Source organism: Tenrec ecaudatus, chromosome 3 (genome assembly GCF_050624435.1).
Source record: "Tenrec ecaudatus isolate mTenEca1 chromosome 3, mTenEca1.hap1, whole genome shotgun sequence".
NCBI classification, from domain to species: Eukaryota; Metazoa; Chordata; class Mammalia; order Afrosoricida; family Tenrecidae; genus Tenrec; species Tenrec ecaudatus.
The window spans coordinates 181012861-181027165 of NC_134532.1; the positions used below are offsets into that span (position 1 = coordinate 181012861).

General features: G+C 49.0%; 1 protein-coding gene across 8 annotated transcripts in view; it reads left to right on the top strand.

Moving 5' to 3' along the window:
• Nucleotides 1–14305, top strand: part of APBB2 (amyloid beta precursor protein binding family B member 2) — a 345785-nt gene that overhangs the window by 39687 nt on the left and 291793 nt on the right. The window lies entirely within an intron of this gene.

Consider the following 14305-nt stretch of genomic DNA (forward strand, 5'->3'; position numbering starts at 1 on the left):
TCTCCCTGGGCTGGCCAGAGATGGTGGAGGCAGTCTCTCTGCATGGGCTTCTGCCCACGGGTAATTTGATCTACACCAGGGCTCCTCAAACTTTTTAAACAGGGGGCTGGTTCACTGTCCCTCAGACCGTTGGAGGGCCGGACTATAGTTAAAAAAAAAAAAAAACTATGAACAAATTCCTATGCAAACTGCATATCTCTTATTTTGAAGTAAGAAAACAAGGGGCAAAAACATTCAGCGGGCCGGATAAATGTCCTCGGCGGGCCGCATGTGGCCCGCGGGCCATAGTTTGAGGACCCCTGATCTACACTCTTGGTTCATGGTCAGAAAGAATGCAGAGTTAGGCCGTGGAGGCTTCATCTACGTGGGGATCCTGCAAATGGATTTTGAGCTGTCACTGCCTTTTGCAAAGCAGGGTGCTCAGAATGTAAACTCGGATACACTGCCCAACCACTGCCCAGGGAGTTTCTCATTTAGGGCCTACAGAGAGAGACCTTGTGAAATACACAGTGTTCACATGCTCTCTCATGTCTCCAGTGAGAAACTGAGGTTCCAGAGGGATTGTATGACTTACCCGGGGTGACACGGACTGGGCTTGCTGGGTTCTGGTGTGCACAACCAAGCCTTCTTGACCTTCACAACTTGTGGCCATGATGTTGAATGACACCCTACTGACATCCTGCTTCTGCAGGCAGGGTCTGCGCTCACGGTCTATTTGTTGTCTGATTCAGACTCTCTCAGCGTAGTACTGCTTCTCCTTGGCGCTTTTGGTGCCTGTGATCTGAAGGAAGTAGATGGCCAGGAAAGAGCCATTTGTGTGAGTTAGCTAAGGAGGTGGACGTGGCATCTGCATGCCAACGGTGGCTGGGGATGGCTCAAAAGATGGGCACTCAACTACTCACCAAAAAGGTGGGCCATCTGCACTCCCCCCATGACGATTCCGATTAATATCGGCCCCCTATGGGGTTTCCAAGGCTCTGTATCTTTATGGGAGCGGCAGTCTCTTCTTTTTCCTATAGAGTGACCGATGGGCTTTGAAGTGAGTAATCTGATTCCACAGCTCCAGTGTAGGAAGGGTGGTGCTGTCTGTGCAGCAGCGATGCTTGTCTCCAGACCAGTGAGCCTGACTGGCAGCAGTGGTAGCAACAAGGTGGCTTGATTGAACTGCCCCCAGCCCCCATCTTTTGAACCGATGACGTCGTTGGCGTTGTGGAAAGGGATCGCACATTGTGCTCTGGAGCGTGCGGGCTTCTGTGTCTTGGCAGACTGGGGGCAGAACCAGTAGCTGGAGGCGGTGGAGTCAGCATGTACCTGCAGCCTTGCAGAGTTGGGTGCATACCAGACGAATGAATATCACTAATTATTATCCTACTTTGGAGTGTGTCTGGTAGCTTCAGGCAGTATGTAAGATATCCAGTCTTTTAAATGAGGAAAAATGGTGATTGGTATTTTTAGTTCCATGTCTGCCCTTCGGACAACAAAATGCAGTTCACTCCTTGCTACCCCTGGATGGTTTTATGTATTTTTTAATTACTGTTATCTTATTGCATGTGTGCCCGAGGCTGGCTTAGTGAGAGATGTCCTTGCAGAAGCAGTTGGACAGCTCTGACTGGGAAGACTTGGTTTCTCATATTTATGAGATCGAATGTTTCAGGTACTTGCGTGCCAGACTGGGCGATGCTGGGAAAGAGACAATGTTTTGAATGCACGGATCTGCGAGGTTTAGCTGTTGCTGACCAGGAGAGCCCTTGTGGCTCCAGTGGGGGCCGAGGAGCTTTCACTAAGACTCTCATCCTGTAAGGGTATGGAAAGAAATGAAGGAGGCCTGTAAACCTTTCCCCTGCAAAAGAAAACAAACTTCATGTTACTTTGTAGTTCGGCACGGGACCAGAGGGAAACCAGCTCGATTCGGACCTGAAAGAGGAGGTCATTGTTAGGTGCCATCGAGTCTGTGCCAACCCATCGTGACCCTCGCACGACAGAAGGAAGCTCTGCCTGGTCCTCACTGTCATTTCTGAGTCCACTGTTGCAGCCGCTGCGTCCATCCATCTCGTTTAAGGCCTTCCTCTCTGGCACTGCCCCGCTACTTTACCACCCATGATGCCCCTTTCCAGGGACTGGTCTCTCCTGACAACATGTCCAACATATGTAAGATGCAGTACGTAGGTAGCCTACTAGAGCTCAACTGAAACCCACTGCCACCGAGTCGATTCCAACTTACAGGGACCCAATAGGCCAGGGTAGAATTGCTTCTATCGATTTCCAAGACTGCAACTCTCTACAGTAGCAGAAAGCCTCATCTTTTGCCCCGCAGTGTGGCTGGTGGTTTTGAACTGCTGACCACTGGTTAGTAACCCAATGCGCAAACCACTAGGCCACCAGAACTCCAGTTTGATGGAAGAGTGGGAATGAAAGTCTGATGAGTGGTCTCAGGAAGACAGGGAGGAGGAGGAGTGGAGAGTGTGCACATGGAAACGCTCCCTTTCTGACTCGCTGGGTTTCATGGCGTTGGGGTTCTGTCTTCAATCCCGAGGTGCAGAGTGAGGCGGCTGGAAGGAGTAGAATGGAGCTCACTGGCAGGCTCCCTGCCCTTTTCGGTGACAAGGTTAACTTTAACCCGGCCCAGTCACGATAGCTTCCTTCAAGTGTGTTGCACCAGCCCTTTCAGACAAGTTTTATTGATTTTCCTCCCCATGAGGGGCCTTCAAAAGCTTAGTGGAAAAATGGAGTGAAAAGGTAATAGAATTTTTCCATAGACTTATGGAAGCTCCTCCTTCATTCAGTCATCCCGGGCTCTTTGAGGGATGAGTAAGGGAGTATGGGTGCGAACGAGGCTTAGTTGCGAAGTCCTAACGGAAGAGGTATTTGACCCAAAATGAGACTAACCTGGGATTCAGTTGCATGAATAAAGAAAATGGAGAATTTACAGGTAATTAGCTCTTCCAGCAGAAGCATCCTTCCCAAACAGCTGCAGCTGCGTTTTCACTCTCTTCCAGAAACCTTCCAATCTAGAGGTAGGAGCTTCGTGCCCTCCTCAGGCTGGAACTTCCCCCACCTCCTGTCCTGTTTGCCCATCTCTGCTGAGGGCGGAGAGTCAAAGCCTGAAGGGCAACTGAGGTTGTGGAGGAGAGGTGCTTTTGATAGAGACCCCTGTTGTTAAGTCTGAAACAGGACAAAGACAAGGAAGACCATTAGGCTATTATGGTGGCCGAACGATTCACAGCCACCTGGCTACTTAAATAGGGCTCGTAAACAATGGAAAGTAAACAATGGAAAGTGTCTGAAAGATCCAGCACATCACAGGTGGGATTCCCTCACTGCCATAGGGTCAATTCTGACTCCTAGGGACCCTATGGGACAGGGTAGAACTAACTGCCTCTGTGCGTTTAAAAATTAAAGATTGTTAATTCCTCACAGGAGTGGAGAGCCTCATCATTTCCCCATCATAGAGAGGCTGTTCCAGAGACTAGCAGCCCTACCGGTGACTGCCAGGCCTCCTGGTGGGATCAGAGTGGAGAAAGGACCGTGACTGGGACACATGCACTGCTATTGTCTGTAAAAGTTGACAGGATGGGCTCCTTGACCCGCTGCCCGTCTTGGTTGGGGCGTGGCTCATAGCCATGTACCCCATTTTCCATCCTGGGCATGGCTCGGTGAGCAAAGCGGTTCACATTTCTGGTCAGTGGTCAGAGAGAACTCAACGGAGGCAGAATCCACTCTCTAATACCCTGAAGAAAGAGTGGAGTGAAACAGGCCTGGGAATGCCCCCTCCCCCATCCCTCCCCCCCCCCCCATTAGCTCAACAAAACTATTTAGAAAAGTTTTCTCTGCCTGTGGGAACTGAGAACAGATGAAGGTGGGAATTTAAACTTTTAGGGCGGCCTAGCAACAATTTTAGGATCAAAGGAGATAATAAATGCTTAATTTCTACAAGGTAATATTAAGCCTGTTTTAAAAAAATGACATAAATGACAGAATAAAATTTGATCTTAGACGCCCTTCCTCTTGTTGAAGACCCAGCTCACCTATTCCGTTAACTCACAGAAGCCATCTGGTCAAGGTGATTCTTTCTGCCAGAAGAAAAAGGACTTTCTTCTCCTGAGGGCCCATTCCCCTCCACTGGGGGCACAAAGGGATGAGGGGGAGCAGATGAATGAAACCTCACAATGAGAAGAGCTTTAGGTTTAAAGGAAGGGAACTTTTCCTAGGAGACTCCTTGGGGGCGATCCTGGCTTCTCCGCAGAATTCGGAAAGCACTCTCTTGGACGTGATTTGTTGTTCTTGTTAGTTCTGCTCCCAGTAGGAGCAGAAGGGAGCCCACTGCTGTCTTCCCCGTCAGGGATGTGTCTGACTTCATCCTCGTTTGTCAACCAATTGGGCCGACCTCTCTCCCCGAGGGCGCCCCTCCTTCTCAATGCCTCACCGTGTCACCTGCCAAACGGATGTCCATTGCTGCTAATGTGCTGCACGTGAACCAGTCTTGCTGTCCTCCTAGCTAAGGAACATTCCAGCTGGCTTTCTTCTGAGATTGGTTTTCCCGGTAGCCCGCCTGGTAAACTTGATGTTCTTCTCCAGGACCATCTTTGGCGTGCATCCGTTGTTTTCTCTTTTTCATTATCCAGCTTTAAACATTAGTTTTTGTCCTCATAGCAAATCCACACGGCAGAACATAGACCGGGTCAGCCATTTGTACATGCGCTCTCCCATGACATTGATTCCATTCAGACCTTCCCGTTCCAATTTATTCCTCTCCCATCAGCATAAACTCACCACCCTCCGCGTTGCTAGGTAATCTTCCAACCCCCAAACCCAACTCACTGCCACCGAGTTGATTCCAACTCACAGTGACTTACAGAAACGGGTAGAACTGCCCCGCTGGGTTTCCGTGACTTGACATCTCTGTGGGCGTGGACAGCCTCCTCTTTCTCGTGCGGAGTGGCTGGTGGCTTCCAGTGCTGTGGCAGTGGCTTGTGTTTGGTTGGGCATCCCTGTGTGTAGGAGCAGCTGCCAGTGCAGGGTGGGCAGCAGACGCACAGGCTTATGTTGCTGGCAGCTCTCCAAACCTTGCCCAGGAAGACAAAGGATTTCTCAGTTTTCTCGATCCTAGTAACGTTTGGTCTTGCCTGAGGTTGACCTCTCAAATTCAGCACGGAGTTTCTGTACGAACGATAGGGAGAGGTGACTGGGTGGCGGTGTTCGGTGCCATTGAGGCGTTTCCGCCCACAGCGACCCTGTGTACAACCGAGTGAAGGCCTGGTTGGGTGGCAATTGTCGTAAGTCCTGTAGTGAATTAGCATGCTGTGGAATGATGTCCTGTGTCCTCTCCCCAAGGTTTACTTCTGAGACAAGTCAGCCTCTCCTCCACTTCTGAATCCGTAAGATACCCTAGTATGATCAACCCCGCATAGCTCTTTTACGTGCCAGCATATGCTTGCGGCGGAGACTTTTAAATAAACCCAGCTGGGTTCAGTATCCGTAGGATCGATTTTCACTTGTATAAAGTCTTTGGTGATTTATCTTCTGGGAGTGTGTGACAATAACTCTGCATTACATTTCTTGCACCAACATTTAATTGAGACCATATTTCATGAGGATCGTCGCAAGTTTATTGCTGTTGTGTTGAGAACAGCGGTTCGGTGCTGGGAACTCCGAGACCCCAGATCCCGGATCTGTCGTTTCCATTGGGTGCACTTTGGAGCCGAGAGGTTTGGCAAGGACTGGTAACTCTAACTAGGAACTACTTGGGTAGCCTTGGGAAGACCTTGCTTGTGGGTGTTATTATGTACACTGCCCCGACCCGTATTTTTCAAGATTAATTAATTTTAAAAAATCAGATTTAATCTATATGTATTTTGAAGGATGTTAGTTTTTGTTTTTATTCCCAAGTGAGGACCCAGGGATATGGCAGGGTGTGTGAATGGTGCCTTTTTAAAAAAGGAGATCAAATTACATAGTTGATTATTTCTAGACATTTCTCTGGTTAAAGACCTGGAGGACACAACACCATGGTGGCATAGTGGGTTGGGCTGTTAACTCGGAGGTCAGCAGTTCACAACCGCAAGCCGCCCAAGCTGCTGCTGCACTGGAGAGAGACGAGGGAGTTCTTTCTTCTGCAAACAGTTACAGCCCCACAGGGACAGTTCTGCCCTGATTTAGAGGTCCCCGAGGACACCAGTTAGGGGCCCTGGTGGCAGTGTGGGCTAAGCATCAGTCTGCTAACTCCAAGGGTGAGTGGTTCAAACACACCAGCAAGTCTAAGGGAGAACGTTGAGGCTGGCTGTTCCCATCAAGATAACAGCCTCAGAAACCCGACACAGGGTAACTGTGAGTTCGATTGCACCTGTTGGCAGTGGGTTTGGTTTGGTGTGGTTTGGTACACCAGTTTCCAAACAGAACTGTTCTATCTGGTGCTTCACACGGGTTAGCAATTAACCAGCTGCTAACAGAAAGGTCAGCAGTTTGAACCCACCACTGGCTCCTTGGGAGAAAGCTGAGGCTCTCTGCTTCCCTAAAGATGTATAGTCTCGGAAACCCTGTAGGGGCTCGATTTGAGTTGGCGTCCACTTGATGGCAACGGTTGGGGTTCGCGTGAAGAAGACAGGTGAATGTGTTTGCAATGTGAAATATCTGTTGGCCGAAGGAGTGGATTCCAATGCTGTAGCTGTGGCGTATATGCCACCCAGCCGAGCAAGGAGGAGGGCTTGCCATCCGCCCCGCTGCCTAAGCAATATTTGTTTAATGAGTGGGAAGTGGGAAGTGAGGTAGGAGGCCGGTCTCGGTGGGTAGGAGGGGAGAGTGGAATGGTATAAGCTGGCTACCCCAAGGGCTGAGTGTTTCGCACTGGGAGTCACTCAGGCAGCAGCAGGGTTTGAAGAAACCCTGGACTAGACGTTAGCATACCTGACTTCCTTGCCACTTACTAAGAACATGACCGTGAGTGACCAGGTGCACTTCTGATGCTTGGGTTTCTCATTGGCCCCGCCTTCCCCAAGGCTTGTTTACCGTGATGCTCCTGTGAGAAATAAGCAGTGATGGGTCCTACGCATTCCGGTGGTATGATCAGGAGCCTTGGTGGTGCTGAGGGTAAGGTGCTCGGCTCCCCCCTGCCGCCCCCATGGAGTTGATTCTGCTTTATCATGACCCCATAAAGGGTTTCCAAGACTGGATCATTACAGAAGCAGCGTACCACAGGGACGTCCAAGCTGGAAAACAGGCCCCGTAGGTTCTGCCCACAGCTGTATGGGCACTTCCCACTGCCACTTCCCTGCCACTTCCCGATGTCAGCTTCAGTTCCTTTCGATTGGACTCTTCAGGAGTCCTGGTGGCATAGTGGGTAAGCCTTGGGCTGCTAACCATAAGGTCAGCAGTTCAAAAACACCAGCCATCCCTCCGGAGACAGATGAGGCTTTCTACTCCTGTAAAGAGTGACTGTCACAGAAGCCCACAGGGGCAGGTCTGCCCTGGCCTCGAGGGTCACTGTGAGCCGGCATCGCCTCGTTGGCAGTGCGTGGGTTGGTGATGGCCCTTGTGGAGCTTCGTGGCGGAGAGATCCCCATTCCTTAGCTGCATCCTGGGGCGGGGGTTACGGGCACTGGCTGTCAGTCCAGAATGACTCTGTTTCCCCCTGATCATTAGTTATGAACACGACCTTCACTCTGTTATTCCCGTCATTTGGGTTAGTGTCAACCAAGAGTGCTTGAATTGATGGCGCGGGCTGGCCTTGATGTCACGTGCCTCAACCCATTTGGCTTCTCATTTGCTCTGCTTATTTCTCTGAGCAGTGAATGAAAACTTTCACCCCGAGCTCCGGGCCCACGTGGATACACTGCAGACAAACCTGCGTTCAGAATGATTAGAAACCCGTGGTTTGAATCGGTCTGGCCCATGCCTTGGAATCATTAGTGCTTTTATTGTTTTCTGTCTGTAGAAAGAGAACAGGTTTGACAGTGTCTCATAAAGGACTCCTGATGTGACTTTTAAAAAAATCATTTGATTAGGGGCTCATACAACTCTTATTGCAATCCATACATATATCAATTGTGTAAAGCACATTTCTACATTCATTGCCCTCATCATTCTTAAAACGTCCACTCTCCACCCAAGCCTCTGGCATCAGCTCATTTTCCCCCTCCCTCCCTGGTCTCCCCTCCCTCATGAACCCTTGATAATTTATAAATCATTATTTTGTCATATCTTGCCCTGTCCAACATCTCCCTTCATCCACTTTTCTGTTGTCCGTCCTCCAGGGAGTATGTCACATGTAGATCCTTGTCATCGGTTCCCCCTTTCCAACCTGCCCTCCCTCTACCGTCCCAGACATGTGACATTTTTGCTTCCCGACCTTTGAGCCTCTGTTGGGGGAAAATATATGCCATTTTCCGTCTCAAAAACCCAGTTTGCCACCCCACCCCCACCTCCCCAGGGCTCCTCTTTAACTGGGTTAACATTGCCTGCTTCTGAAAATGGCAGTCTCAGCCCGAGTCGGTGGAGATCATGCTGCTAACAGAGACAGATGGTTTGCAGTTCCACAAATGGCTTCCTTGTCTCTTGGATCTCCATTTGGACTCATGCTTCCTGTGATGGGGGTGAGCCTTGCCGTGCGTGTGTGGCACTCTGCCCTTGTGTTATCACTTCCAGTTATGCCTCGCCAAACGCAAACCAAACCCAAGCCCGCTGCCTTCGATTTGCAGCTTTCTCTCTTGCATTCACAAGGTCAGCAGTTTGAACCCACCAGGGGCTTCCTGCTGCAGGAAAGGTTTCCAGCCCCAGTTCTGCGCTGTCCTGTAGGGTCACTGAGGCTGGGTCGACTTCGTGGTGGTGGGTTTTGAGTGTGCTTCAGGCAGCTCAGTCCTTACGTCCTCTACAGGTCGTGGAACCTGCTGGCTGACCTGACAAGGTGTCCATATGGAGATCAGTTAGGACGTCCCATTTATATAGACATTTTGTTTCCCGCCGGGGAGATGGTGCCTTGCTCTCATGACTTGCGAAAAGTTAGGCACCACAGTATGTGTGCTGTATGTTGGTATGCCTGTTCCCTGTTCATCCCATGATTGTGAGAATTGGCATCATGCTTTGAATTACCCACAGGCCTCCACTTGGCACATGTCATTGTTAGCTGCTACTATTGAGTTATCCTCTGAAGGAAACATGGCCCACCCCATGATCCGTTGCTATTCAGACCATTGAATTTTCATGGGCTATTTTTTGGGGTTGGTGTTCTATCTGGGTAAATGTTGCTTTAAAAAACATCAGTGGCTTGTCTCTTCTTTTGCCTGAGTGTGTTGGCTGGGCCCTGAAGAAATTAGCTGTATACCTGCTTGCACCACACCCCCAAAATGATCAATTTACATGTTTCAATTCCCCCCTTTAAAAATCTTTAAGTTAAACGCTCCCTGTACGTGATCATCTTTCTGTGCCCAGTTATCCGGCACATTGTTGTTGTTGAGCACGATGGACTCGGCCCTGCCCCTTAGGGAGTGAGCTTCTTACGCCAACGGAAGGGAACACTGCCTGCTCACCTGCGCCATCGCCAAAATTGTCGGTCTGGGTGAGCCCATCATTGGAGCCACGGTGTCGGTCCATCATGCTGCACCCCTTCCCCTTTTGTGCTGCCCCTCCACTTTACCAAACACCACGTCCTTTTCTTGGAGTTAAACTACTGTGCTCAGTTTATTGGTGAGATAGAATCAAGTTTTTCACACCTGTAAAGGGAATGGGATTTTAGCCACAGTTGAGATTCACTTTTAGGCAGGTTAGTAGTGGTTTTTGCTGTTTGAGAAAAAGACCAAACGTCTTTTTCCTGGGAATAATCGGGCTTTCAAGGCGACACTGAAGGCTGTAGAGAGAAGTGAAAATGGAATGAATTTACGTGAAAATGAACATAAATTGGCTCCGAGTGCTAAGAAAGGCTGGTGTGTTAATTTTAGAAGCACTTCCTTTCTTGCTGTTATACCTTGCAATTTGAAGTTTTTCAGTATCTGAAAATGAGCTGACTCGACCATCAAAGTATCATCAAAAAAAGCCACAGCTCGGCATCTCTGCTGGGCTGATTCCCTACCCCGCCCTCCCCAAGCAGGTGAAGAAAATGCAGTGGTAAATTTCAAGCATATTTAGAGCAAACTTATTTTACATAATCATAAAAAACAAACTCACCGGCGAAGTCAGTTCTGACTCATAGTGACCTTCTACAACTGAGTAGAACTACGCTTGTCAGTGTCTGAGGCTGTATGTACATCCTTATGGGAGCAGAAAGCCTCAGCTTCTCCTTCAGAGGGTCTGGTGGATTTGAACTGCTACTGCCAACCTTGAGGTGAGCGCCCCAACTCGTAACCCACAATGCCAGCAGGGTTCCATAATCGTAGCAACAGGTACTATTGATGGATTGCTTGCCTTATCCAGATGCTCGGCACCCTTTATTTCTCTTAATCCTGGTCACAATCGAGGATGCTGGTAAAATCCACCACCACCGTTGTTCTAAGTAGTACGGGCTGGCTCAGCACTGCAGTGTGGGGTTTGCAAGCCAGAATGCACTCCTGATCTGAGGTGAGAGGCAAAGACCCCGACAAATACCACCACTGGAACAATGGTGAATGATGTGCAGAGAAATTATCGGGTACTGTGAGAAGGAACCCTGGTGGTGTAGTGGTTATGTGTTGGGCTGTGAACCACAAGGTCAGCAGTTCAAAACCACCAGCTGTTCCTTGGAAGAATGATAAGGCTCTCTACTCCCGTAAGGAGTTACAGTTCTATGAGTCGGCAGCCACTCAATGACTATGAGTTTGAGGTGAGATGAGAACTCAAAAAGCCCCTGGTTCGTGCATATGATTATTGTGCTTGGCTGCTAACCGAAAGGCTGGAGGTTCAACTCCACCCTGAGGGCCATCAAAAGAAAGAGGTTGGCAATCTGCTTCTGGAAAATGAGCCATTGCAAACCCTGTGGAGCATGGTTCTACTCTGACACACGCGGGGTCCCTCTTAGTGAAAATCAACTCATGGTTGGCATGACAGCCTACCAGAGAGGGCACTTACCCTGTCTCATTGGTCAGTCAGGGGGACTTTCTTGACTAAGTAGTATTTAAGCAGAAATGTTGCTATTATTGATGTATAGAAGTTAAAACCAAAACCAAACTTGCTGCCATTGAGTCAATGCTGACTCATAGCGACCCTATCGGTCTGGGTAGAACTGCCCCTGGCTGACGGTTTGAGTAGCAGTCCGGTGCCTTACCACTCTGCCACCAGGGCTCCTGAGGTGGCACACAGGGGTGGCCAGTCTGTCTTTTGATGTTCGGCATCGTTTCGCTCAGAATCTTTTCTATGTTTAAACCCGTCGTGGCAACAGGCACTGTCAGTTCATCTCGTTGAAGGCGTTCCTCTTTTTCCCGTCTCTCCTCCATTGACCACATGGGGTATCTTTCTCCAGGGACTGGTGCAGGGGCACTGAATGATTGACTGTGGCTCTCCTAGCCAAAGTGTCCAACTCCCACCCAGTGCCCTTTCCCTGTGTGCGTCTGGGGAGAAGCTGGGGGAAGATACTTATAGGATTCACCTGTGAGTCATCGTGAACAGGATTCCCTGGAATGCTGTCCTGTTGCTCTGAGAATCAGGAGCAAGGATCTCATGACCAGCAAGAGCCAGGAGTGGAGTGTGTTCTCTGACCTGAGATGCCTGTTCAGTGAACCTCCAAGATCCAGAAGACAGCTATTCCATCACAGAGCAGCAGCTGAACCAGGAGCCAGTGCAAGGAATGGAGTGATGGACTGACTTCGGTCCAAAGCCATGGAGCAAGAATTTTTTTTTGCTGAAGGCCGGCTTGAGGAATTGGGGGGAGCTGAGTTTGCTGGCTCACACAGGCCATGCTGAGTCCCTTTGAGCTGAGGTTTACTGGCACTTCACTTAGGGACCTGGGTTTGCTCCCCCGGGAACTGGAGCTTCATGCCTCAGGTGGAGACTTAGAGTGGAGTGGTATGCCCTTCGGACATCTATTAGCAGCCTGAAGGAACTTTGCAACCTGTGCTGATGCACACCTCTCTCCTGAGTATTTACCACTTGCATTGCAACCAGATAACTCCCTTAATAAGCCATTTAATCATGAATCTTGCTGTTGAGTTCTGTGTAGCCATTGCAATGGATATTAGAACCGAGAGACATAAAATAGGGCATATTCGTTAAAACAACACCATTGTCATCTGGAGACTTCACTCAAGCGCTGCCAGCTAATGCCCATCCACATTCTTTTTCTGATCTAGGCTCTCACCTGGGGTCACACACTGCCTCCGTGAGTAGTGCAAAGGACTAGCTACCAGGTTGACTCTTCTAGCCCGCCATAGGCGTTTCTGCAGACAGGCCTGACAGTCTGCTCTCAAAGGGCACAGTCATGCGAACACAGCTCTCCGTGCACAGGAGGGGCGGCCAAGAGTGGGGATCAACCTCACTGCAATTAACTGCAGCACCAACTCGCCTGGGTCATGGGACTTCTCCTTTTAAACTGCATTGTGAATTGGATGAAGGTATACAGAGCAAATCAGTTCTCCTTTCTACAGTGCATATACTTTGTTTCATGTCATTGTTTGCAGTCACCACAATGTAATCTCACTTGCCCCACTCCCTCCCTGTGTTTCCTGTTGTCATGCCGCCTTTGGGCGCCTCTACCTTTCTGCCTCCTGAACTCAGTCCTTGAGCAAATGCTGGCCTTTTGATCTCAAGTAGACTTTTAATTTCTGTGTTTCGGGGGTTAGGTTTTGTTTGTTTTAATATCTGCTATCCATGGGTTCACTATGGCAAATATTAATTGTGTTAGTCTGGGTTGACTAGAGAAACAAATTCATAGACACTCAAGTGTATATAAGAAAACATTTCAAAAAAAAAAAAAGAAAACATTCCAGACCAAGTCCATAAGTCCGATATTAGCTCATATGCCCGATACCAATGTATAAAGGCCTCTTCAGACTCACGCAACACATGTATTGACAGGGAATGCAGGAAGATCACAGGCCGGTGGGTGGAAAGTCTTGTGGATCCAGCAGCATCATAAGCATTTCAGCGATGGCAGGGGTCTCCACGTGACTTCTCCGGCTCCAGAGGTCTGGTTCTATCAGCCTCTCTCCATGTGTCTTCTCCACAGGGATGTCTCACCGGGAGTGAGCCAAGAGAGAGAGAATGTCTCCTGCCTCCACTGAGGAAACACAGACATTCCCAGAATTCTCAGGAGAAGGCCATGCCCACACAGAAGCCTCATTGGCTATATCCTGATTGAAAGCCTAGACTCCACTCTACACTCTTAATCCTCAAATCGATACCAGTTTATGTAACTACCACAGTAATAAAACAAATGAAACTAGTCAGTGTTTTGTTTTTTAAGCACAGACTCTTCATTGTTTCCTAAGCCCTTACATTTCTAGCTCTTGCCTTTACTTTTTTCTAAAAACTCTTTTCCTTAATCATTTTGGCCTTCTTCCTGGTAAAATACTGTAAAACGACATCAGCTGAATCTCACATCCGTGCAGTGCGAGGCAGTGGTTGAGTGACTGCGTTTTGGAGGCTGTTCAATGGAGGCTCTCTGGAAGGAGTCCACTGTGTCACAGACTGCTACTTGGAAATAACTCATTTCCCCCCACTTCTAAATGGCCCTTTTTCCAGTTCTCCTTTTTGGAAGCTTCCGTGTGTAAAGCTTTGACAACAGTTTAGGAAAATGGGATCACTACCCCCATGTGGCATTTGCTTGAAGACAGTCCGTTTGGGACGCTGGCGGTTACTGAGATGGGTGCCTGCCTCCACCGTTCCAAGGGCGAGGACCCGCAGTACAGACCGGGGCAAACATGGGTCCGATTATACATCTGTGGATGTTTTTGTTTTTACCCTTTCAATTTCATGTGAGTTTTCTGTAATGACAGCCATTTCGCCTTCATGCTCCCTCTGTACCTGGATCTGTGTTGGACCCTCTTTGTCTTCTCCTGGGTGCAGGTGATTACTTTCCTGTGCCAGTGGGATTGCTCTGGTTGCCACTGGCAGAAACATGCAACGCAACCAGACCTCTTCGACCAAAGGGAATGCAGGGACCCGGCTGACTAACGAGTACAGCTTTTAATCTCATTTCTCATAGATAGCTCTTTCGGTTCATTCTTCTCAAGCCGCCTAGTGGAAAGACCAATAAATAAATTAAAATAAAATATAAATTAAACAAATACAGACCAATGCTTTTGTAAAATGCAGTCCAAATTAATTCGTTGTTGTTAGATGCCATTCACTTGGTTCTGACCCCTGGTGGCCCATGGAAACACCGTCCGGTCCCGTGTCATCCTGACCACTG